This window comes from Jaculus jaculus (genome assembly GCF_020740685.1).
Source record: "Jaculus jaculus isolate mJacJac1 chromosome Y unlocalized genomic scaffold, mJacJac1.mat.Y.cur SUPER_Y_unloc_1, whole genome shotgun sequence".
NCBI lineage: Eukaryota > Metazoa > Chordata > Mammalia > Rodentia > Dipodidae > Jaculus > Jaculus jaculus.
In genome coordinates, this window is record NW_025423386.1 from 978,063 (window position 1) to 988,729 (window position 10,667).

Consider the following 10,667-nt stretch of genomic DNA (forward strand, 5'->3'; position numbering starts at 1 on the left):
TTAGCACTACACAAATATTGAAGCCCCAGAGCACTCACAGTAAATTCTGTACTCAAATACAACAATGGATTTAGGTTCTAAGCATCCTTCTCTGCATACTAACTCTAGCTGCCATCATGTCCCTCCAGCACCTCACAGGCACATACTATTCCAAGGCCATACTAAATCCCTGGCTCCCCTGGTGAGCAATGAGTAACCACACCATTAAACATGTTGCCAAAGAGAAGCTCAAGACCCAAATCTGGATTCTGTTCATGTTCTCTGAAGCCCTCTTTTGCAATCTCCCCCATTATATTACAGAGTATAAAAGGAATTTTGCCCTTAAAACGTTTCCTGTGGATCGTTTTACTATTAGAATATAATTCTTTATGGTCCTTTCAGTAGTATGTTGTATATTAATCGATGCACAATGTATTTCTTATAACTTCCCTATGGGCAAGATGGAGAGTGTCACCAATGCAAACTCAAAGCACTGAATTTAATATATCTACATGGCAGTAATTCTAGTGAGTATGAGATATTTTAGGGTGACTGTGTGAAACCAACTCTACAGTGCCCCCAACTTCATGGTCATGTTGTTTACCTATCTGTTTCTCTGAGCCAGTGTTGGACAGAAGCATCTTGCCATGTGAGAGTTTTATTGTTCCTCACTCTTCCAGGCCATCCAGCTCAACTTATATGGGCTAAACCATCAAGTTTTGCTGTTGATAATCTCACTGGCAGATGGAAGTTTGATAACTCATATCTTAGCTCCCCAAGTGTGTGGTTATGTCACGTCGGTCATCACAAATGTGAGTATAATGACTCAGATCTGCTGGTATTGTCTTTCTAGATAAGTCAGAATGCTCACCTCTAAACTAGCACAAACACTTACACCACTTAAAACCGTGAAAGTAAAGGCATGAGGAACTTCTCACAAACTATAAAAGAGGTATTTAGCTCTCAATTTCATATGAATGGATTTCTGAGGTCAGCAACAAATTCTGCTACTTATTCCAAATCCTACTTTCAAAATGCTCTGAAAAAAATAGGTTGTATTTTACCCATACATTTTGGGGAAACCCTTTTCTCACAAGGTTCTCAATGTGGGATTATACAATTATTATGGCAAAAGGCACAAACATTTATTATCAGATATACAAACCATATTAGAGCCCTTTAAATCTACTATGACCTTACAAATATCAGTTTTTAATGAATATTGGCAATTATTCTTTAAGTTATAGATAATATAGATAATGACATTGGTGTTGTAGCACTATACTATAGTGGGGAAATCATATGATATAAAACCTAAGATTGTTTTCACTCAGTTGCAAAAGCATAATGCAAGTCCTCATAATGCAAACTCATACAGAGACATCAGGATTTATGGTTTACATCATATTCTAGCGTTGTCACTATGGGATGGGATGTGATGAACACATGGCGGTTTATGTCCTCCATGCTTTCAAGCTGTGGGATGTGCTTGATTAGAATTCGTAGGAAATCTATGGACATGATGAAATCACTGCAAATTTAATGAAAATTGAAAATGTACCATTAGAAATTAAATGATTAGTATAAAATTTCAATATTTAGAGTAATCATTCCCCAAACATATTTTCTCTAACTGCTTCCTATTCACTTTATCATTCTCAAATTAATAAATTAATAAGAAAATGAATAAATTAATGATTTTTTAAGGTAGGATCTTACTGTAGCTCAGGCTGACCTGGAATTTACTAGACACTCTCATGGTGGCTTTGAACTCACAGTGTTACACCTACCACTGCCTCAATACTGCTGGGATTAAAGGTGTGTAATACTATATCTGGCCTAATAAATAAATAAATATTTTAAAGTAGAGTTGGAGAGATGGCTAAACGGTTAAGGCTCTTGCCTACAAAGCCTAAGGACCCAAATTTGATTACCCATTGCCCATTTAACGTCAGACTCAAAGAGTTGTGGATATATCTGGAGTTCATTTGCAATTGTTGGATGCTATGGAATGTCCATTCTCAACCTCCCTCCCTCTCTCTTTCGCTCTCTCTCTCTCTCTCTCTCTCTCACACACACACACACACACACACACACACCCTTTCATCCTTCTGTCTCTTTCATTCACTTTCTCTCAAATATAAATAACATTACTTTTAAGTGTCCAATGTCCAACTATATTTTACATGTTTGGATGAATGTCGGTTTTTTTCAGGCAAAGAAATGACAGATGTGCATTTTCTGGATATATTTTCTATGCTGTCATCAAATTCTTATCTGAAAATTAAAAATATAAAATATATGAAGCACATGGTCTACTCAGACAATTTTTAAATGGTAAACGTAGTACAATATATTCAAGTAAGTTCATCCCAACTTTATTTATATCACTGCTGTTCTTAGGAACTCAGCAGTTAAAACTTTTATTTTTTTTAAATTTATTTGAGAAAGAGAGAGAGAGAGAGAATATGGGCACTCCAGTACCTGTAGCTCATGTACCTGCAAAAAATAACTGGGACTTAACATCATAACAATAATCAATGAGTATAATTATTCAGTTTCATGTTTTTGTAGGTAGGATATCTGGGGGGTGTTGAATTAGAGACACAGTTTTGGTTTAGGATTACATTGAAAATGGGATGACAAAAATAAGATACTGTTCACTTCAGTAGTACCTTTACTACAGTTGGAATGATACTGATTACATAAACATGGCCCCTGTTCAGGGATGACAAACGACTTCCTGAAGTTTTCCCTATTTTGTTTTATTTATATTTATTTGAGACAGTGGTAAAGAGGGAATTGGCATCCCAGGGCCTCCAGTCACTGCAAAAACAAACCACCGACACATGTGCCAGCGCATACCTCTGGCTTATGTGAGTGCTGGGGAATCAAAGCAGGGTCGGTCCATTGGCTCTAGAGGCAAACATCTTAACCACTAAGCCATCTTTCCAGCCAAAGTGTTCCATATTTTAAATAAAGAAAATTTAGGCACCTCAAATAAGTAGAAGAAATGGTATTGTCTGATCTTGAACATATATTTCTTCTCAGTCCCAAAGGTGGACTACTTCTCAATGGATTTTGTCTCAACGACTTCTATGATATTAACAATTGACTATTATTATAATGAAAGGGAAATTCAAGATGTGTTCCTAGTATTGTGTAAGTTATGCAATTTGATTCTGTGTTGGAGAAAATACATCTCTTTACTTTGGAGATGAGAGTATGCATGCCTATTTTTCACAATCTAGCCTCTTCCCATGTGTCTTGAAACCATACCAGAACTTTATGAAAAATATGTAATTCTCTCTTTTGTTGATTCTTTTTGTTTGTTGTTGTTGACAATGAAGACAAGAGGGAAAATAGAGACATCAAAATAACTAGAAATTATTTATAAAGAATTAGAGATTCAGTGAACAGGGAGATATGGGAGGAGGGGGAGCAATGTTTACAAGAGGGTGACAATATCAGAGTATATTGCGTACAAAAACTATAGTAGAATTCATGGACTACATGAACACTTTTGGTGTTTTCCCTTTCTGTATATTTTGATACGAGAAGCACAGAGACTATATTCCACAACACAGACTAAGATAAAATATACTCAGATCTAATCATCATAAAATTCCATATGTGCAATCCAGAATTCCTTTCCATTTGAAGAACATACATGAGAGAAGAAATTACTTTCATGTCATTTTTCCAAAGTGTAGAAAAATGAGATAATCCGTAATGTGTGAATCAATCTCCCATAAAGTTGTCCTTGCTGGGTAGCATTACCAACATGAAGGGGATAATGAACAGAAGGTGTGAGATACCACTGGAAGATTAAGCTTGATCAATCCATACTTTACAAATTAGGATAGGTTTTGTGTTCAGAAAGGACTCTAAAGGTTATATTTTCTGATCTCCATCCCATGAAATGCAGGTAAAATGCCACATTATAAGTGAAGAGACACAAGAAGAGTATGCCAAGCTGACTAGTGAGAAAAAAATGTCAAATCAAAATATCCTGGATGTCACCAAGACAGGTGAATCACTCTTCTGCTACCATGGAAACATAAAGATTAAAGTTTAAAGAAATCCCTGCATCTTCTGATAGTCATTTCTCATTCAGAGTTAGTTATGATTAAAGATCTTGGATATTAAGAGAATGAAATATCATTTTATTCTATCTATGTTGTATTTTACAGACACCTGTGCTAAATAGAGATATTGACTATGTAAGTAGAAAATGGCCCTCACAACTCTTGTAATGTTCAATGTAAATAACATGTGAAGTCATTTGAAATCAGTAAAACAGAAACTATTCATACAAAAGCATGAAATAAAGAATGTACTATTGCAATATTTATAATTCACACAACATGAAATTAGTTCAGGATAGACACTGAGTTTCTTGAATTGAAGGCTAAATTAATAAATGTAATTAGAAAATACAATCTAAAATATGAGTATTAAACACTTTAATTCTCTTGTGAATACTGACATCACATGGACAGCATATGTACAATATCTCAATGGGACTTATCTTTGCCATGTGTGGCCTAGGTATATTTATAATTAGTGTGAGTTTGGGACATCACTATATACACAGGATCTCACACTTCTATTATTCATTGCTGTTTGCATTTGATTGTTTTTTTAGTATTAATAGCTCTCTTTGTCATTAAATGGCTTCATTTCAAATACCTGTCAATGTATTCTGAATAAATAAATCTACTACTGGGACTTAGATGAACAGGCCTACCTCAGAGTCTTTGTCAGAAGTTGAATATGGTTTTCTTTGCCTTCTTGTTTTGGAAAGCTATATTTGTTGATGGAATAGTAAGTGAGAAAATCAAGTCAATTTTGAAGTAGAAAAATATGCAGATTTTTGAATAAATAGTATTAGCTATGTTTTGTCACCTTTTTCTTTGAAAATAAGGAAGTATATGGATTATCTGACAAAGAGGTTAACACTTCATATGTTACTGCATTCAAAAAGATAACTGCCAGGCATGGTGGCGCATGCCTTCAATCTGTGCACTTGGGAAGCAAAGGTAGAAGGATTGCCATGAGTTCGAGGCCAGCCTAAGACTATATAGTGAATTCCAGGTTAGCCTGGGCTAGAGAGAGACCATACCTCAAAAAAATAAAAGGTAACTCAAGGCAGGTTGTAGTTGTGAATGTCTCTATTCCTAGCACTTGGGAATCATTATGACTTCAAGACCAGCATGAGATTACATAGTGAATTCCAGGTCATCTTGGGCTACCACATCGAGAAACAGCTTTAGTGGGCTCTGACCATCAAGGGTAAGATTTCATTCATTCAGACATAGCCTTATTCCCCTTCTGACCCCTCACATATTGCAAAGTCCCCCATGGCAAAATAACATTAGTAGACATGGTTCAGCAAGTGCTGGAACTGCATCATTTAGAAACAGCCTTAAAAATCTCAGAAAAAGAAAGTTAGTGATGCAAACGTATGGAAATTGCCTTCATAAACCGTACGAATTTCCCTTCTTGAGAACTAACGTTATAGACTCTGTCAGCAAAGGTAGAAATTGTCCTCAGTGAGAAATTGTTTCAGCAATTGTGTTGGCAACTGACGAGGAAATGTAGGAATGGCTCTATGAGAAATGGTGTTTTGCGTCTCTGTCCAGCAAGTGTTGCATTGAACCTCATTAATAAATAGACATAGCAGACCCTGAGTAGCAAGTATAGGAATATCCCATACAGTGAATGGGAATTTATGGGCTTTAGCAGAAAGGTCAGGAATTGTTATACCCGAGAAAAGCTTTAGGACATGTGGATCAGCAGGTACAGGAATTAGCTTAAAGAAGAAAAAGACTTACATGAAGAGAAGAAATTGCCCTTTTTGACAAATAGCTTTCAGCAACTATGCCAAGGAGTAAACCAAAAACTCTTTCTGGCTTTGAGGACCATATAGTTCCCTTTGATCAACATCACAAAATGGCTTGCAACCAATTTCTGGAACTTGGAGATGCTAGCCAGAGCTAAATGATTTAGGGGTAGGATTCACCCTTCATTATCCAGACCTCTTCTTATCAGACAATCCCTCCACATGTCTACTGAGTGTAATATCTCTTAGTCCAGTGTATGAATTACCTGTATTGAGAGATAGCCTTAGTAAACTGATCCCAGCAAGTGTATTAAGTTGCACCAGTTTAAAAAAAAAATTGCTTGTTTGAGAGAGGAATAGGCATAGAGGAAGAGGGAGAAACGAAAGTAAGAAAGAAAGGTAGTGTGTGTGTGTGTGTGTGTCTGTGTGTCTGTGTAAGGGTGCACCAAGGTATCTGGCCTTGAAAACAACCTACAGCAAAATTTACCACTTTTTGCACCTGCCATTACATGAATCTTGGGGAATCAAACCCAGATTTCCAGTCTTTGTAAACAAATCCTTTTATCCACTAAGCCATTTCTCCAGTCCTGAATTACCATATTGGAGACATAGATGTCACAGACACTTTTGAGTAAGTGTAGGGATTGTCCTCATTGAGAAAATACTTAGTCACTTCTGGCTCACACAATCACAACAACACAACCACCACATGTTCTCACTCATCTGAAGTTCCTAATATGAAACAGGTCAAATTGATTACATGACTGAAGAGCATCTTGAGGCTTGGACAATAGTGGTGGGTATGGCTTAAGGTAAGGGAAAGAATGGGGGAGGACTCAAAACCTGAAGACAAATTGAACTGGTTCCATAGAATCCTAAATGCTGGAAATCAGACTAGAAGGTGGAATTCTCAAGCAAAACTTAGATAGACCACCTGAATCAAAAGGTACTGAAGAGAGTGAAAAGAAACCTAACCTCAAATTTCTACTGTTTCTCTTTCTTCCCTGGATTTTTATTTTCTTTCTTCCCCTTTGGCTCTGACCTGTAATTCCCTGTACCAGGATGTGGCCTACAGCCATAAGGAGTTGTTGATTAGAAAGACCTATTATACCTCCCAAAACAAACAAGACAGACTTCTGACAGAGCACTTGAATACCCCCCACCCGCAGAGGTTAATAGTAAGATCCTGCTGCTGAAGACACCAATTGCTGTCAGCTGGAACCATGGAGAGACCTAATTGGAATCCATAGGAGAGTCAGTCTTCAGATAATTAGCCCATCTAGTGCTGGAAGTCGCTACATGAGATACCAGGTGGAAGTGGCCAAAATCTGTCCATGCAACTCAAACTCTAAGTTATTAATAGTTATCCTATTTAACTGGCATTGACTTCACTCTCCATTGGAGAATCTGCTTATCTTATTCAGATGGGACCTGGACTTGAGGGGATAAACAACCCAGCACACTCCACCATAGCCCCAGCTGAAACCACAAAATAATTGGGGAAATGAGCAAGAAGGTTTATACTCGCATTTAGGCTGATATCAGCACAAGAATGATGGAGAAAGATACTGAGGACACTCAACACCTACCAAACCAGACATCTAGAAGCTCGTAAGTGCTCATCACTAAAGTAGACCTAAAATGCTCAGTGAATTTTACAGAAGAAGAGTCAGAAATATTGTTATAGCCGCAAGTTGGGACATTTTCAATTTTGCACAAAGAAACTGCCTGTCCCCCACAATTGACTGCTGCCCCATAATGCATGACTCATGATACCCATGGGTTTGACCTGCATCCCTAATGAGGTAGGACTCTTCAGAAAAGGGGGAGGGAGGAAGAAAGGGATGGTACCAACATGTGTTTATACAAATAGGCCCATATCTAATAATAATAATGAAATAAGATATGCTCTCACAGTCTTTGCCCAGCAATGTGTCATTGCCCCTTCATGGAGAAATAAGTTGAGTATGTTTTGAACTATGACTGGAATGTGAAGGAAGGATACTCATTGAGCAATAGCCTTAGTGATCTTTGTCCAGCAAAGATAGGTAAGGGTGAGGCTCGTTGAATGTGACTCTCAACAGAGGGCACACAAAATGACAAGTACTCTTTATTGTTGTTGTCTAAAGTGGAATTCAAGTTGGCAACCTTATTCTGACCTTTGTCTTTCCAAAGGGAAACATTCTAAGAAACCAGGTGCAGAATTGAATCCGTACATAAAAGATATACAGTTCTGTAGGGAGATCAAATTTGCCAAGGCATTTCCTCTTAACTGACCCCACAAAAAGCCACAGTGCTCCCAGAAAGGCAGAACTGGGGTGCTTCTATTAACTTAATGGGAGATTAAGTCCAGAGAGCACTTTCTGGGACTCTATAGAAATGAATAATTCTGATACATAATCATGAAATACATAAATCTGAGGCACAGTTTTATTGTTTGAGTGTAGGTTAACAATATAAAAAGTAGAAGTCTAGCACTTAAGAGTATACAGCGTTGGGAAATGAACCAGATCAGCTGCTAGCAACTTTACAAAAAGTAATTAGTGCTTTTTAAACAGTCTGTTTAGGAGGCAACAGACACATTTCTGAAGACAAGCACAGGTGAGTGTATATTTTGTGGAACATTGTCTGCTGAGGGAAAACTCACTCTTCATTGCAGAGAAAAGGACTCCCTCTGTTTTAATAGGATTTGTTTAATGGAGAAGGTAATGGACACAGCAACAACTGCCTTTGCAGCTTCATGTTGAAATCCCATTCTGTTTGTCACACTAATATGGGTGATATACAATGTGCCAAAACAAATCTTCCCAATATTTTGAGAAACTACTGAGCCACTTTGAAAAACTGACCACCACGGGTCACTATTGCCTTTAAAGCAGGGAAAATACAATACATAGTTATCCTGTGTGAAAAACTCTTCATGTCCCATCCTACTATACGCAACATTCCATTTGTTTGTAGCTAATCAAATGCCTAAATTTTACATATGGTGGATAAAATACCCACTTCATGCTATTAAATTGTTTGTCCACTATAAATTCAGCTCTTTTTCATATAGATAAATTCTGAAAGGGAGGGAGTAGAAAAAAACTAATAAATATCCAAAAGATCACTCAAAATAGTTTTTTTCTCTAAGGTGTTAAATATGGTCAGTGGAGATTGCTCAGTGGATTAAGCTTTTGTTTTGCAGGGTAATAACTGGCATTCAGATCTGTAGCTCCACTATAAGTGCCAGGCATGGTGGTCTACCTGTAATTCCAGTGCCTGAGAGACAGAGACAGGAAAAAACTGGCTAAATAAAATATATCAGTTTTGGGTTCAAGCTATATCTAGATGAGGTGGGGATAAATCAGCGAAGATACCCAAGGTCATCCTATGATCACTGCATGTGAACTAAGACACACGTGTCCACCCACATATATGTGAACATGCATACACACTCCACATATATACAAAGGTACAAAATTTTTTTAAAAAATGAAACTGGGTGTGGTGGTGCTTGTTTATTATCCCAGTACTTGATAGGCAGAGGTAGGTTGCTCTCCAACACCAGACTACATAGTGAGTCCCAGGTCAGCCTGGTTAGGGTGAAGACTTCACCTCAAAAATAATAAATAAATAAATAAATAAATAAATAAATAGCATATAAAAGATGTTTAAAGGCCTCAAGTTCTCTAACATTTAAAAAATATTTTATTGCTCTGTGGTCTACCCATGTCAGTGTATGGGCAGGTAGGTGGGTGGAGCAGCCTGGGATCCAGCTTAATGAGAATCCAAGGCAGCCTGGGGCAGTTACAAGTAGCCTGGGTTTTTGCTCTCTCTTTCCAAAGCCGCCTAGACCTTTACAGGAAACACCTGCCCCACAAGACACTGGAGAGGGTAGGATCAACACTAACCTAAATCTTCTACATCTTCCCTCCCTCCCTCTCCCCCTCTCCCCTCTATCTCTCTCCTCTCTAACTCTTGTATATTAGTTATGTTTTTCCTCAATTTATTAGTGGGCACTGGCCTGTAACCCACACTTCCAGCTTGGGGCTACCATCCAAATGAACTTTTGTTCAGAGAAACCTACAAGGTTTCCCAAAACAATGACAGACTTCTGTCAGAGTACTTGATGACCCACCAAAGGCCAGTGGTAAGACCCTATTGCTGAAGACTCCATATGCAGCTGATACGCAAAATCCAATGGCATGGCTGGAAGCCAGGAGAGAGTCAGTCCCCAGACAGTCAGCGTGTCTAGTGCCAGAAGGTGCTACATGGGCGACTGGGGGAAACGACCAATATCTGTCCAAGCAACTCATGGTCTAACCTACTTAGCAACAAATAACCTGATGTGATGCCCACACAAGTGCAATAGTGGCACACAGCCATGGTAAGGAACCAACTACTCTTGATTTGGCTAACTGATCCCCTCAGTGGTACTAGATCCATAGCTGGAACTGGGAAACAAGTCAGAACCACACCCAAACACAAGCCCACTCTACAATATCAAGCTACCATCAATCACGGGGTGTAAGAGGGCCTACACCTGTCAATCTGTCTATCAAAAAAGTAAGTGTTGTCTCAATTTTCTTGGTGCTAACTTACTCTCCGTTGGAGAATCTGCTTCTCTTTTTCAGATAGATGCAGATCCTATGGAGAGAGCTGCCCCAACATACCTCAAAAGGGGCCCAACTGAAACTAAGGACAATTGGTGAAACAAGCAAGGGTGATGTTTTCCTGTGAACCGGATACCAGCACAAAGGGGAAGGAGACCAACACAGAGAAAAATCAACTCCTACCAAATCAGAGAGCCAGAGCCTCAGAGGCCCCCAACACCTCAGCACTGAAGCAGACCAAAAAT

At 38.3% G+C, this 10,667-nt stretch overlaps 1 non-coding gene across 1 annotated transcript; it reads left to right on the forward strand.

The window, feature by feature from the left end:
• The first annotated feature begins 2,637 nt into the window (after positions 1 to 2,637).
• Positions 2,638 to 2,742, forward strand: LOC123457163. The gene has a single exon (XR_006634929.1). It is a non-coding gene; the product is annotated as a U6 spliceosomal RNA (small nuclear RNA).
• Positions 2,743 to 10,667: the final 7,925 nt, after the last annotated feature.